At 51.1% G+C, this 13,336-nt stretch overlaps 1 long non-coding RNA gene across 1 annotated transcript in view; it reads right to left on the reverse strand.

The window, feature by feature from the left end:
- Nucleotides 1-5,896: 5,896 nt before the first annotated feature.
- The window catches only part of LOC145529185 (uncharacterized), a 162,099-nt gene continuing 154,659 nt past the window's right edge, over nucleotides 5,897-13,336 (reverse strand). Inside the window, exon 7 of the long non-coding RNA XR_014070992.1 lies at nucleotides 5,897-6,250. This is a non-coding gene — a long non-coding RNA (uncharacterized LOC145529185). The remainder of the gene's footprint in view (nucleotides 6,251-13,336) is intronic.

A 13,336-nucleotide genomic window follows, 5' to 3' on the forward strand; every position in this document is an offset into this window, starting at 1 on the left:
AAGCATCTGGTAATTCAATCATGGTAAAAAATTAAGTTATTTTTCATGACAAACACGTTTTGTAGGGCAAGGAAGTGGGGACACGGGGTCCACTCCAATCTTTAAATCATTGGTCTGTAGTCTGGAAGGGGGACACAGAGCAGCGTCTGTGATCTTGTCCACATACATCAGCTCTTGAGGGATTCAACTGTCCTGTTTGCTATTCAGAGGTTCTTTTCCTTCATTTTTACTTAATTTAGTCAAATGGTTTGGGAATGTCATCAAGATTGGAGAATGGGTCTTCTCAAGACCAAAATAAATGATGAATCACTTATTCAGGGGGAAAAGAGAAAACCAGCTTGTCATGAGCTGGACACAGTTTCCAGGGGATGGGTTGATGCTGAGGCAAGACTTCACAGAGTGGAAAAGCAAAAATTTTTCAAGGAAGAACTCCACCAGTCACTCTTAGTCCTCTACCCACGAAGACATTCAGCACAACTTCCAGAAGATGGTGTTGGGACCAGAAGAGCCGCAGTCTGAAACCTCGGTTGGACTCCGGCCCTGAAACAGCTAGAGCCAGTGACAGTCAAAAACAAGAGGCGTGGAATTCGAGAGATGAAAACAATGAATGGCTGGGTAAACTCTTCAGTCTAAATTTCTAAAATCACATGGAATTGGGGAACTTGAACCTCTCCCCAAATAAAACATAACTTAACTCTCAGGGAAACCTCAGACGCTGCTGGGACAGACCACCGGGCTGGAAACCCTGATCCTGACACGGAGCCACCAACACAGGACAGAGGAAGTCACCGGCTTCAGGCAAGTTTTCCCAACTGTGAAATAAAAGCGATATATGCTCTGTGGACCCCACATGAGGAGAGAAAAAGGACATTGTTCTGAGTTCATCGGAAGGACACTATCTGAAGATTTTTAAATGTCCGTTCACTGTGTACAAGAAACTACAAATTATAGTCCTTTATGTTTTATTTTTATTTTTATTTTTATTTTTTTTAGTCCTTTATGTTTTAAAATAAGTCCATGACTTGAGAGGGCTTCCCAGGTGGCGCAATGGTAAAGAACCTGCCTGCCAAAGGAAGACGCAAGAGACACAGGTTTGATCCCTGGATCAGGAAGATCCCCTCAAGTAGACCCCCTGGAGTAGGAATTTTCCAATATTCTTGCCTGGAAAACTCTATGGACAGAGGAGCATGGCAGACTACAGTCCACAGGGTCACAAGGAGTCAGACACGTCATGACCCTAACTCTGCCATTTGACTTGCTATTCTCAGCGAGCCCGTGAGGTTTGGGTGTTTTTATCCAGACCTCATGGAAGCCAGTCATGTATAGCCTCTGCAGCTCCTGCCTGGTTCAGACTGTTTAGTTACAAATAAAATCAGATTACCTAGGAAAGATTGAAGGCAAGAGGAGAAGGGGGCGACAGAGAATGAGGTGGTTGGATGGCATCACTGACTCAATGGACATGAGTTGGAGCAAACTCCAGGAGATGGTGAAGGACAGGGAAGCCTGGCATGCTGCAGTCCGTGGAGTCACAAAGAGTTGGACACGACTGAGCAACTGAACACTTGGAGGAGATAGCACAGGGTCCTGGAGGTAGTCCAGTGGGGTAGAAGCTCCCAGGTTGGTCTTGCAGGTTCCTCCTCGGGCTTAGCACTACAGGGCTGTACCCGAGCTCTGGAGCTGAAATGGTCCCTATGTTAAGCAGCATGCCTGCCTAAGCTATGTCAGTCCCTCCAAAACTGACCTCTGCTCTTATAACCTGGCTGGAGTTGCCATCTTTAGCAAAAACAATCCAGTTGAACTTCAGATACACGATGGATATCTCCTCAGTATAAGTATATCCCATGCAGTCTTTGGGACAGACTTATACTAAACAGTGTTCTGTTCTTTATCTGAAAATCAGATTTATTGGGTATCTTGTACTTGACCCAGTGACCCTCAACCTTACACCTGCAATTGTTTGTTATCCTATCAGTGATGGAAACAAGACAGGTGCGTCTCAAACTGTGAGGTCTTATCAACATAAAAATATAAAAACTAACTGAAAAATGAACCATTTAGTTCTGCATACTGATCTAAAGAATGTGGAATGACAGAGCAGCAACCTCTATTTGTGAAGTGCTCAGTGTCAGACTTTATTTCCACAATAAACATTTGAGGCACATACCATGGTCCTACTTCATTAATGCTGAGGCCTTGATCAGTGTTGGCCCAAAAGTGACCGTCTGAACACAGAACTCCTAGTCCACCCCAAGGCAGTTGCAGGGCCTTGGGGCCACTTTGGAACTGAATCTGGTGACTGATGTCACCATGTCACCGTCCTTGGCATGCACATCAGCTCTCAGGGAGCCAGACTCCACCTTGTCGGTAAGGCCATCAGGCTGGTTTTCATCATGCTTGGTGTCACCCTTGAGGAGGGTCTGTACATGTGACAGCTCACAGAGCCCACCCCTGGGACAGCCGAATGGATTTTCACTGTTCTTATCTGTCTCTTCTGTGGGCCCTTCCAGCCCCAGGGAGTCAGGCAAACTGCACCACCATTTGGGCCCTTTGGGGTCCATGTGCCTTTTTCATTCTGAGCAGGATAACCTGGAATTCAGGAAAACAAGAGAGTACTCTGTCCCCACTGCTAACCACCAGACAAAGACGCCCTTGATCACAGCCATCCCCTCCTTAACGACTGGGATGTCGACCCAGAGAGCACGTGGTAGGATAGCTGTCCTCTTTCCTGGGGACAGTGTAGTGCTGGACCCTGAGAGCCTGGCAGGAGGACAAAACACAACACAACCCAACATCATCTGTGACAGACCAGAAGCCGACTCTACCTGGTCTGACATTGAAAGGCAAACCACCAAGGTAAGGAGTCGCCTCCTTCTCGGGAGACCAGCGTGCCCTCAGGCTGCCGGGGTCACTCCATCAGGCGGGGGTAAATTTAGAGCCTGGCCGCCTCATCCCACCCGCAGTTCCGCGTCGTCTGAGGACGAGCAGGTGGTGGACCAGCTCCAGTCTTCGCACCCGCATGCCAGTCCCGCTCGGCCCATCTTGTGTGTCAGACAGCCTGGCCCTTCACAGAAGGCGACATTTGTGGGGTGAGATGACATCTTTGCAAAACGCCAGGAGGCTTCTGCCTAGCCAGGGTCTGGGTCAGCCGGCCTGGCCAGCACGGCTTTCTGTGGCTGCTGCACTGTCTAAATGGAGAAGGGAAATTACAGGGGAGAGACAGGGCTGCTAAAAAAGCACGAGAAAGAGGCCAAGTCCTTTCTCCCTGTTTATAGCAACACCACCTTCGTTCAACTCCAGGTTCAAGGAAGCAGGGCGGAAGCCTGGCCCTCGGCAGGTAAGCAGGGGAAGGAGGGGGGCCCGTGACCCCCGCACAGAGCCTGCCAACAGCCAAGGGCAGGGGAAACTCAACAGGCCTGGCAGCCTGGTGGGTTTGCTCCTTATGGGGACATGCTGAGCAACATGAACCGTGAAACACTCAAGTTCACGCTCCTTCTGCAGACCCCCATCTGTTCTCACTTCCTCCCAGGATGCCCCCCACCCTCCTCTCTAACAGGATGCCGGGCTAGCCACAGTGACTTCCCAGGAGCTGAAGTCATGAAAGCATGTGACACATAAAAGAATAAAAGTACTGGTCATACAAGCCGCCTGTGAGGCCTAGACTAGTTCTACGCGACAGCAGTGTGTCTTGGGCGGTATGTCCCAGAATGTCTGCTAAGAGTTACGGTGGGCACGCGTGGCCATCGCCGCCTGCTCACTGTGGGGTTAGGACTGTAGGGGATGGGATGGGGAGGACAGAGGGCCAGCCCAGGCCTTTCCGCCCAGCCCACCAGCTCCACGGGATCCAAACCTGCAGCCCGTACCCCGACTCTGGGCTGAGAGAGAACACTGATTTCATCAGTAGCTCATCGTGACCTGACTCCAGAGCTCAGAGGCGCTGATGGGGTGTGAGGGTCATTTTCATATGCCCTGAGCCAAGGGCTGGGCCCTTGGAAGCCCAGCACACCTCCAGGGTCCCTCCAGAGCCTGTGCTTCTGGATCCCAGGCGTCCTCCAGTGGTCACCGCCCGAGCATGTCTTCATGTCCTCGTAAAGCACCACTGTCTACGGCGAAATGACTTAAAATTTGCAAAGTCAATATTTAATCTGGACCCAGTTGAGAAAGTGGAACCTTCCGTGGAGAATCAGAGCTGTCTCCAAGGAGAACTGCAATGGCAGCCCTGACCTTGAACTTGGAGGAGACGGAACGCCGGGCTCGGGGAGTGACCAGGGCAAAAAGGGCCTTGGAGTCACCAGCCAACTCAGGGAGCAGCCGTGTTTAGACCAGCACCCCCACCGCCTGCCCCTCCCAGCCCAACTAGGCACACCCCATCTCTTCCCTCCTCGCTCAGCCCAGCCTCAGGGTTTCCTTGGATGACTGCGGTTCCCGATTTTGTTCCTAAAAGAAAGACTGGGATGTGGAAAATACCCTGTTTTATTTGACCTGCATTATAACCCTCCCAGGGGTGGCCTCAGACCCTCCATGACCCCACATTTACTAGGACAGCCCTGCAAAGGCTCAGGGTCCAGGCGGGCAGAGACCAGCCTGCACCATCCACCCCCTAACACAGAAGAACGAGCACCGTGGACACCCCAAGCCCTCCCCCCCCGACACCGCTGAGCCCCCAAGAGACCTCTGAGTCGCCCAGACAACTCTGAGCTCCCTCTTCCTGTCAATCCGGCTAAAGGTCTGTGAATTGCGCTGGTCTTTCCAGAGAATCCACTTTTGTTTTTTTCCTGTTGTTTTTCTCATCTCTACTGGATTCATCTCCACTCTAATCTTCCTTCCTTCCACCTGCCTGCTCTGGGTCTAATTTTCTCTTCTTTAGTTCCTTAAGTTGTGGTGGTGGTTTAGTTGCCAAGTCATGTCCAACTCTTGCGATACCATGGACTATAGCCCGCCAGGTTCCGCTGTCCATGGGATTTTCCAGGCAGGAATACTGGAATGTTTGCCATTCCTCCTCCAGTAGATCTTCCCAACCCAGGGATTAAACCCTGGTCTCCTGCACTGCAGGAACACTCTTTATCATCTGAGCCACCAGGGAAGCCCTCCTTAACTTGTACATCTAGATTATTGAGATCTTTCCTCTTCTCTGAGGCCTGTGTTTAGAGCGGTAGCTTCCTGCAGGCACTGCCCCCCGCCCCCGCCCCAGGGGTTCTGACGGGTTGTATGTTGTGTGGATGCCTCTCTTTTAACAGTGAAAACAGTCGACTGCCCTGGGAAACAGAAGCCTGAGAGAGAACAGTCATCAGCTTTACTTTTTCCCTAAACTGTAATCTACCCAGAGAAGATGGCTCTGCTTTTAAACCGAGTCCTTCTTTGGCCTAGGCAGAAGCTATTTTTGCTAATGAAGTTGTGGTCCAAAAAAAGAGACACTTTTCTGGGTCTTGTTGGAGATACTGTGGCCCTTGTGAGCAGATCAATATAAGAACAGTGTAGATGCCAAGCTGATGGACTTCTATCCATGTCTCTGAGGTTGGAGAACACACTGTACAGGGACCAGGAAGCCCTGGACTGCATTCTCTTCCCATCCACCCTGGGCTGCACTCAGCTGCAAAAGTCCTTGCAGGGTCAGGTCACCACTCCTTGCGTGGGCCACCTCTTCCTGGGGCCAGCATCCTCCTTCGGCTAGCGTGGAGGGCCGATCCCACTTCTGAGGACAGCCCATGAGTTGGTGGCCCTGCAATCAACCGACTTAGCAGGTGACCAGGAGCAGTGCTGAACAGAAGGGAGCTGGCTTTCCTGGGAGACACAAAACCAAGGCCCTCAGAGCCCTGAGCGGCCCAGCCCAGGTGATGTCGATCGGACGCGAGCTTGCCCCTCACTTGCACCCTCTCACACACCCGTTGGAACACTTCTGTACATCACTATTTATTTTTTTCAGTTGCTCTGCATTATTAAACAGCTGCCCATCTCCTCCACGTGGTGGCCACATTTCAAGGTGGGGGAAGTCATTCCTGTTTATGTGTGCAGTTGGGAAAACTTTTGGAGCTCTCTGGCACGAACAGCATCTCCTAAGACATCATGATTTGTTTCCAACGATGGTCGGCGGCGGTGAGGGCTGAGGGTGCGGGCTCACTCCCCACACGCCCGCTTTGAAAGGTGATCAGCACCCAGGATGTTCTCGCCTCTTTTATCCGGGCGATTGGAACACAGCTGGGAATGCCGCTTTCACGGTCAAACAGATCTTAAGGTAATTTCTTGGAATGCGTATCTGATGGGACAGGATCGAAAAAAGAGAGAGAGAGAAAGAGAGCAGAGCTGAACAATCACCTACATATTTAGTCGCGGAGAACAATGAGAGCCAGCACAAGGGAAGGACTTGTGTTTTTTGGGGAAAGTAGCTGAAGTGGTCACCATGCACTGGTGAGCCCCAGAGATTGTGAACACTGGATTATTTCTTTCAGAAAGCCGCCCCCCAAAAATGTCTAAAACTGGCATATGAATAGAAATCAAAGGCTATGCAATGCTTAATCATATACTACACTTCGATAGGTCATTTCTTCTGAGGGGATAAAAATCCTGTCACAGGCAGCAGGCCCAGGAGTTATGAAGACGGTTTTACAAACAGGAGAGACAGAGTCATCTCACAGACCTGGTCAGCATCAGAGCGAACCTTGGAGGAGACGCGCTTCCTCCTTACTCTCAGCCTCTTGTTTCCGGGCCAAGGGTCAAGGCCCAAGGGTCAAAGTCAAGGGTCACACCTCCGATGTCCCGGGGAATCAGTTCTCAGGTTTAGATTAATTCAAAAAGTCATGGTGAAGCAAAAAAGGGGAAAAAGGATACAAACCGACCAAAAATGGGCAAATGAAGCCAATTCGTGGATAAAATCATTCAGATTACTTGCAAGAAATAAAGAGAAAACAGCAGAGAAAGCATTGTCTCTTGCTACCGGGAATCAGTCACCCCCCACCCCCGGGGTTCTGACAAGCAAACTTGCAGGGCAGGCATTGGCTGAGGTGGAAGGAACGTCTGAGTCCTTCCCAGCACCTGTCAGTCACAAGGAGCCAGGCCAAACCCAAACCCTTTCCACTGCCAGGGAGGGTCTGACTGTCCTTGCTGCACATCTGGCCTTCAGCTTCGGCCACAACGCGGGCGAGTCTGCAAACCGAACACCGGGTTCCCGCCAACAAGCCCCACAAACCCAACGGGTCCCTCACGCCTGGCTCCTTCCTCCTTCCTGCAGGAGGGAGCAACCCTGCCCGGCAGGGGCCGGTGTCCCAACCATCCTTCCCGCGGCTGAACCGGCCGGGGCTGGGAACCGGAGAGCCAGGGTCCAGTGCGCCCTAAGCCTCTGGAGGCGAGGGCTGGCACCAGACCTGCGGTCCCTCCCGCCGAGGCAGAGTGGGCACGAGGGCACAGGTTGAGACGCGGCTCACCAGGCCCCTGTACTCCCCGGAGGGCTCCCTGGTCCCTTGGGCCCCACACCCGGCCCGCCATGGGGGCTCGTGCTATCTCCCCCAGTGGGCCCAGCACCTCTGTTTCCACCAGGCTCATTCAGACCAGCCCTCTCACCCCCACCTGGAGTGGTCTCTCCCACAGTCCCATCTCAGCCATCACTCCTCAGCAAGGTCCTGAACCCCACACCCCCATCAAGGTCACTCTGGTCCCAGGTCTTCCTGCTGTCCGGCTTGGCCATGGGTCACCCTGAGCCAAGCAGAGCAAACACACTTTAACCCATCTGCCCCAGCGGCAGCTGGAGTAGCTATGAGCACCCAGATGGGAGAGATAGCCCAGGATCCACATGACCAATGACAGCTGGACTCCGGCATCAGGAGACCCCCCGCAGAGGTGGCTCCTGCCATCCACCACATCCCCAGTAGCCCCTCAGCACAGAGCCTTCAGCGCCCTGAGCACACGGACCTCAGTCGCGGGGCCACCCCTCCTCCAGGGGCCGAGGACCGGGCCACTCGGCCCGTCTGGCAGCTAACAAGCCCCCCACCCACTGCAGCAGATGACAGAGCTGTCATGCCTGGACCTGCCAGCATCCTGCACAGAATAGACAGGCACCAGGCAGGTGTCAGTGTCCATTCAACTATGGACATGCCCTCTTGGGGAAAAAAGATACATCCTGATTATTGAGTAAAAGTGCCCAAGAGAACACATACATGCTTCATATGTATGTGATTCTCTGAAAATGTTAACACTGCTCAAACGAAATTGAAAAATAATTCTACAACCAAGGAGTTGGAAATAGAATATTCATTCAAACTGGATCCCCTCTTGCATGAAGGGAAACCCCCAGGATTAGGGGACACCTGCCCCTGGAGCTGACTTCAGGGGCTGTCACCTGCCTCCAGAAGACAGACATGTTCAGTGTTTATAGATGTCAGCCCCAGAGACGTAAACCCATTGTCCTAGAGGATTCGTTTTGACCCGCTATTGTGAGTACTGATTTACTCACAAACGTGATCTGGAAAAGACTCTGATGCTGGGAAAGATTGAAGGTGGAAGAAGGGGACAACAGAGGATGAGTTGGTTGGATGGCATCACTGACTCAATGAACATGAGTTTGAATAAACTCCAGGAGTTGGTGATGGACAGGGAGGCCTGGTGTGCTGCAGTCCATGGGGTCACAGAGAGTCGGACATGACTGAGCAACTGAACAAGAACAATGTGATCTGTGACCATGCATACCTTGGTCCCTCCATCCTTTTTCAGTTTGTGCTCCCCCTCGTGTTTTCTCTCTTCTGTTTCAGATCACGTGCCATTTTTGCAGAGTCAGCTGTATTGCTCCATCTTCTTTTTCCATCAAGTTCTGACTCAACCCCATGACATTGCTTGGAAGTCCTTCTTATGAGGCAATTAATTAAAATTCTGATTTAACGATATTCGTTCTTTCTGTGCTCCTCTGCCTCCATCTGCAACAACCTTGCTTAAAGGCAGAAGCTCTTTGAGAATTCTCGCTGTAACAGATTCACTCCAGCATACCATTGCTGAATAGAATCAGCTTTAAGAACACCAGTGTTAGAAGTATTTGTCTGGGAATACGTAAAATAATGAGATTGGCCACCAGTTCACTTTTGACCAAAAAGAGCTGGGCGATAGTGCATGGGTGTCTGTTGGCTACTCCGTCTAGTGGGGTGATGCTTGGACACTCTGTAATGAGACATTTAAAATGATATCATTAAACAGCAAGGTGTCAGACTGCAGCCACGATACAGGCAGCATGGCGGAGCACACGCACATCCAACCTCAGGCTCCGCTGCATCCCTCACGGCTGTCCCTGCCTGCTTCCCTCCCCACTCTGGCAGGATCACCCCTCACTGTGTCATGTATACTGATCTCTGGCTTTGCAGGAGGGGTCTTCAGAGCCCTGGGGGGTGCCTGGAGGAGCAGTGATCCCAACAGGGAGAAATAGTCAAGAGAGTTATTTCAAAAACTGGTGATTTTTTTAAAAGCTGTGGTGTGTGAGCCCAGGCCCAGCAGTCTATCTATAAACCAGCCTCCCCCTCCCAACCCCCCAAAAGCACACAGCTTTTGGGGCTGGGATAAGCCCCTTCTTATTCCAGACATGCGCTTCAGGGCATGTTTAGCCTTTTGTTACTAGTTTTCACTTTTCAAGTTGCCTTTGATGCTTATTGTCAATGCATTTTTATTCCAGGAAAAGACAGTGGATGAGGAAGCTGATGTGATCTGTCGAATTCACCGAATCCCTGTCTGGCCTGGATCCTGAGCACCAGAGATGGCGAGGGGCCTGCCCAGCCACTTATGGGTCATGTCTTATAGGTCCTGCATCGAGGAGCCTGGCAATCTGAGGCTGAGGCTTAAGGAATTTGTCCATCACTGCAACACCGGCCAGAGTAAGTCAGGGCTGGCAAGAAAACTCAAAGCATCAAAGAAAAACCATCACAGCCTTGCTGGTGATGCTGAATGCTCGGCCTCTGTGCACCAGTACCAAAGCAAATCTCAGAGACAGAGTTCCAGGTGAGGTAGGAAAGGATGCTGAAGCTAAAGCTCCAATACTTTGGCCACATGATGCGAAGAACTGACTCATTGGAAAAGACCCTGATGCTGGGAAAGATTGAAAGTGGGAGGAGAAGGGGACAACAGAGGATGAGATGATCGGATGGCATCACCGACTCCATGGACAAGAGATTGAGCAAGCACCGGGAGATGGTGAGGGACAGGGAAGCCTGGCGTATTGCAGTCCATGGGGTCACAGAGTCTCACAATACTGAGTGACTCAACAACAGTAATGTTTGCCTGGCAAAGGGGGCCACAGCAGACTCCTGCCTCGAAAAACCATGTGTCCCAACCCCAGAGGATTTGGTGAGGAGTTTTATAGCAAGGCTCAAGGGCCCAGGTGCTGATAAGACCAGGGCCTGCAGACCTTTAATCTGGCCTCAGGTGGTCCCTGATGAGCTTCGCAGTTATCACACCGTGACCTTCTCTAGAATGAAGAACACTGACATCTTACAATCGGTGGGGGTTTCAGTTCTGCAGAAGAGCTTAAAGACATTGTCCTGTGTGTCCCTTAAGGGGGAACCTGCTCCCTTCTTGTTCCTCCCTGATGAGCAACTGTTCAAATCTGCCCTTTCGAGTCCTGGGTTTGATCCCTGAGTTGGGAAGATCCCCTGGAGGAGGGCATGGCAGCCCTCTCCAAGATTCAGAGAATCTGATGGACAGAGGAGCCTGGCGGGTTACAGTCTATGGGTCGCACAGGGTCAGACACGACTGAGCGACTGAACCACAGTGAGTTAATTAGCCCCTGTTTGTTCTGAGAGGCTGAGTACGGAGAGGCAGCCCAGGGAACACGGGCCTTGTGCTTCCTGGGATGCCTTAGGTCAAACAATGATGACAATCACCCTGGGATCTGAGAGACATCCAGGAGCAGTCTTCAGGCTTATTAGTCCAGGACAGAGGCCCGTGGAGGCTCTCCAGGAAGCCGAGAGCAGCTTGCCCTGAAGGAAAGCCCAGCATCTCTCCCTCTAGCCCTGTTCCAACTACCTCCACTGTCTCCCCCGGTGGCTGGCTGACGGGGGCTCTGCCCCAGGGCATTTCTGGGGTGTGACTTTCCAGGGCCTTTATTGAAAGCACCACCTGGGAGCAGCGATTACCTAACAATTTGCCAAAGGGGAGGGCTGCGGAACCTTTGGCATCCTTGAATTGCAACTGTTTTCTGTCATCGTAAAGAAAAAGCTAATCATTTTTTCCAGCAAACCTCCCCCCTCCGTCTCCTGCACAGACTGTTACGAAATTGCCAAAGACCACACACTGGGCTTTCTCTGTTTTCACAGTTTTTAAAGCCATCCTCTGAAGGCGAAGGAGCGGAGAGGAGGGTTTCTCTCCAGCCCGGCATCTGAAGTGGAATTCCGTCGGCAGAATGCTATTCTCTTCTGGCCACTTTCCACAAGTTCCATCTTCTTATTAAGTGTTTATCATCTCGCTTAAAGGAAAAGGAGGCAAAAAAAAACACAAAAAACCCTCTGACTGCGTCCAATTGGGAAAGTGCCATGTGGCCCTCTCAGTCATGCTATCGAATATTCTAGAAATGAACTCTAAAGACCAAAAAATTTAGCTCATCATAGGAAAGTTCAATTTATGATAACATTTATCTCCGCGTTAATAAGGATTTGCAAACAGAGTTGATTATCCAGGTCTTTGAAGATGAACGCCATGAATCAATCCAGTATTAGTGATACGAGGTTGTTGCTTTTTAACAGAGTTGGCCCGACGTAAGACGTTTCTTTTTTATGTGAAATGATGTTGAGAGAATTTTGAAATGTGCACCATCTGAGTCATACTGGCTCAGAAGCAGGAATTCAGCACAAACATTTTTTAGCGGCAGATCAATGATGTAAAGTTTGTTTTCAAGGGAGAATAAATTTTTGCTTCCCAAACCAGCCTGACCCGTGGGGCAGGAGGAGGATGTGACCTCAGGCGCTGAGTGTAGGAAGGGCGGGTCATGGCGAATGATCCTCTTGTGGCCAGGGTACCCCAGGAGAGACCGTCCCCCCACTTGCCCATCCCACCCTCTCCCAAGCACGTCCCAGCAGCCGACACCCACCCCCCAGGCCCGCATCCTCCAAAGATGCTCCTCACCCCTCCTGGCCTCAACTTGCTCCATTCTCCCTCTCAGACACACTTTCAGATCGTTATCTATGAGATATTCCAACTGATATCCTCGATAACTCAGGAAACATGTTGTTCAGTCGCTAAGTTGTGTCTGACTCTTTGTGACCCACTGGACTGCAGCACTCCAGGCTTAACTGTCCTCCACTATCTCCCGGAGTTTGCTCAAATTCAGGAAATAAGTACCAAATTTGAGCTTCCTTGGTGGCTCAGTGACAAAGAATTCACCTGCCAATGCAGGAGACCCAGGTTCGATACCTGGGTTGGGAAGATCCCCTGGAGAAGAAAATGGCAACTCACTCCAGTGTTCTTGCCTGGGAAATCCCATGGACAGAGGAGCCTGAGGGGCTACAGTCCATGCGGGCAAAGAGTCAGACACGACTGAGCGACTAAACCACCACAAGTACCGATTACAAACAGCATCCTCATCACCCTCGTGGTTCAGCACACAAGCGCCTTTGCTCATCTCGTCCCATTGCACCGAGGTTTCAGACCTAAGTCTGCCTTTCCTAAACCCACTCCTTCTTCCTGATTTAATCCAAGCAATTATCTCCTTCAGGAGACCTCCCCTGCTTCTGTTCCCTGCAAACTTTCACTTCTCACTGGTTCTAGTTCCCAGAGCATCAGTTGCTGTAACTTGGAATCTATCCCCATGTTTTGTGACCCTTGAATGGTCTCCCATGTGGGATGTGGCTTCCCAAATGGACATCTCTGGCAAACTAGGGTGTACGTTAGTACGTTCTGTGACAGTCCCTCCCTGTAATGCCTGGTCACAGAGTATCACTCAGTAAGTAGTGATCTCTTCTAACTAAGTGATCTCATCTAACTAAGCTCCCAGCCCTGCCTGGACAGGTGTTGAGTGTCACTTTTCTCTGTGACACAGCACTCTCATTTGGAATCATTCGCTTGTCAAGGGGGTTGGGGAGGTTGGGGGTGGTGGGCAGGGAGGAAGTGGGCAAAAGGGAAAAGACTGTAAAAAAGTTCCAGACCGATGTGGCCTGGGAGGCACCAAAGAGTTGTTCCCAAATATGGCCATGCACTGGAACTGCCTGGGGAGATGATGAAAAATAAAATGCAAACTCACCCCCAAGCTACCTAAAAGCCCCCTTGTGGGATCAGGAACTGACCTCTGTTTTAACAAGCTCCCAGAAGGTTCTGACAGCTAGTTCGGGACAGGTCTGGATCAGCATTTGGAGACCCTTCATGGGTTCAAATTCTGGTTCTG

Source organism: Giraffa tippelskirchi, chromosome 12 (genome assembly GCF_054371585.1).
Source record: "Giraffa tippelskirchi isolate mGirTip1 chromosome 12, T2T-mGirTip1v1.2.pri, whole genome shotgun sequence".
NCBI classification, from domain to species: Eukaryota; Metazoa; Chordata; class Mammalia; order Artiodactyla; family Giraffidae; genus Giraffa; species Giraffa tippelskirchi.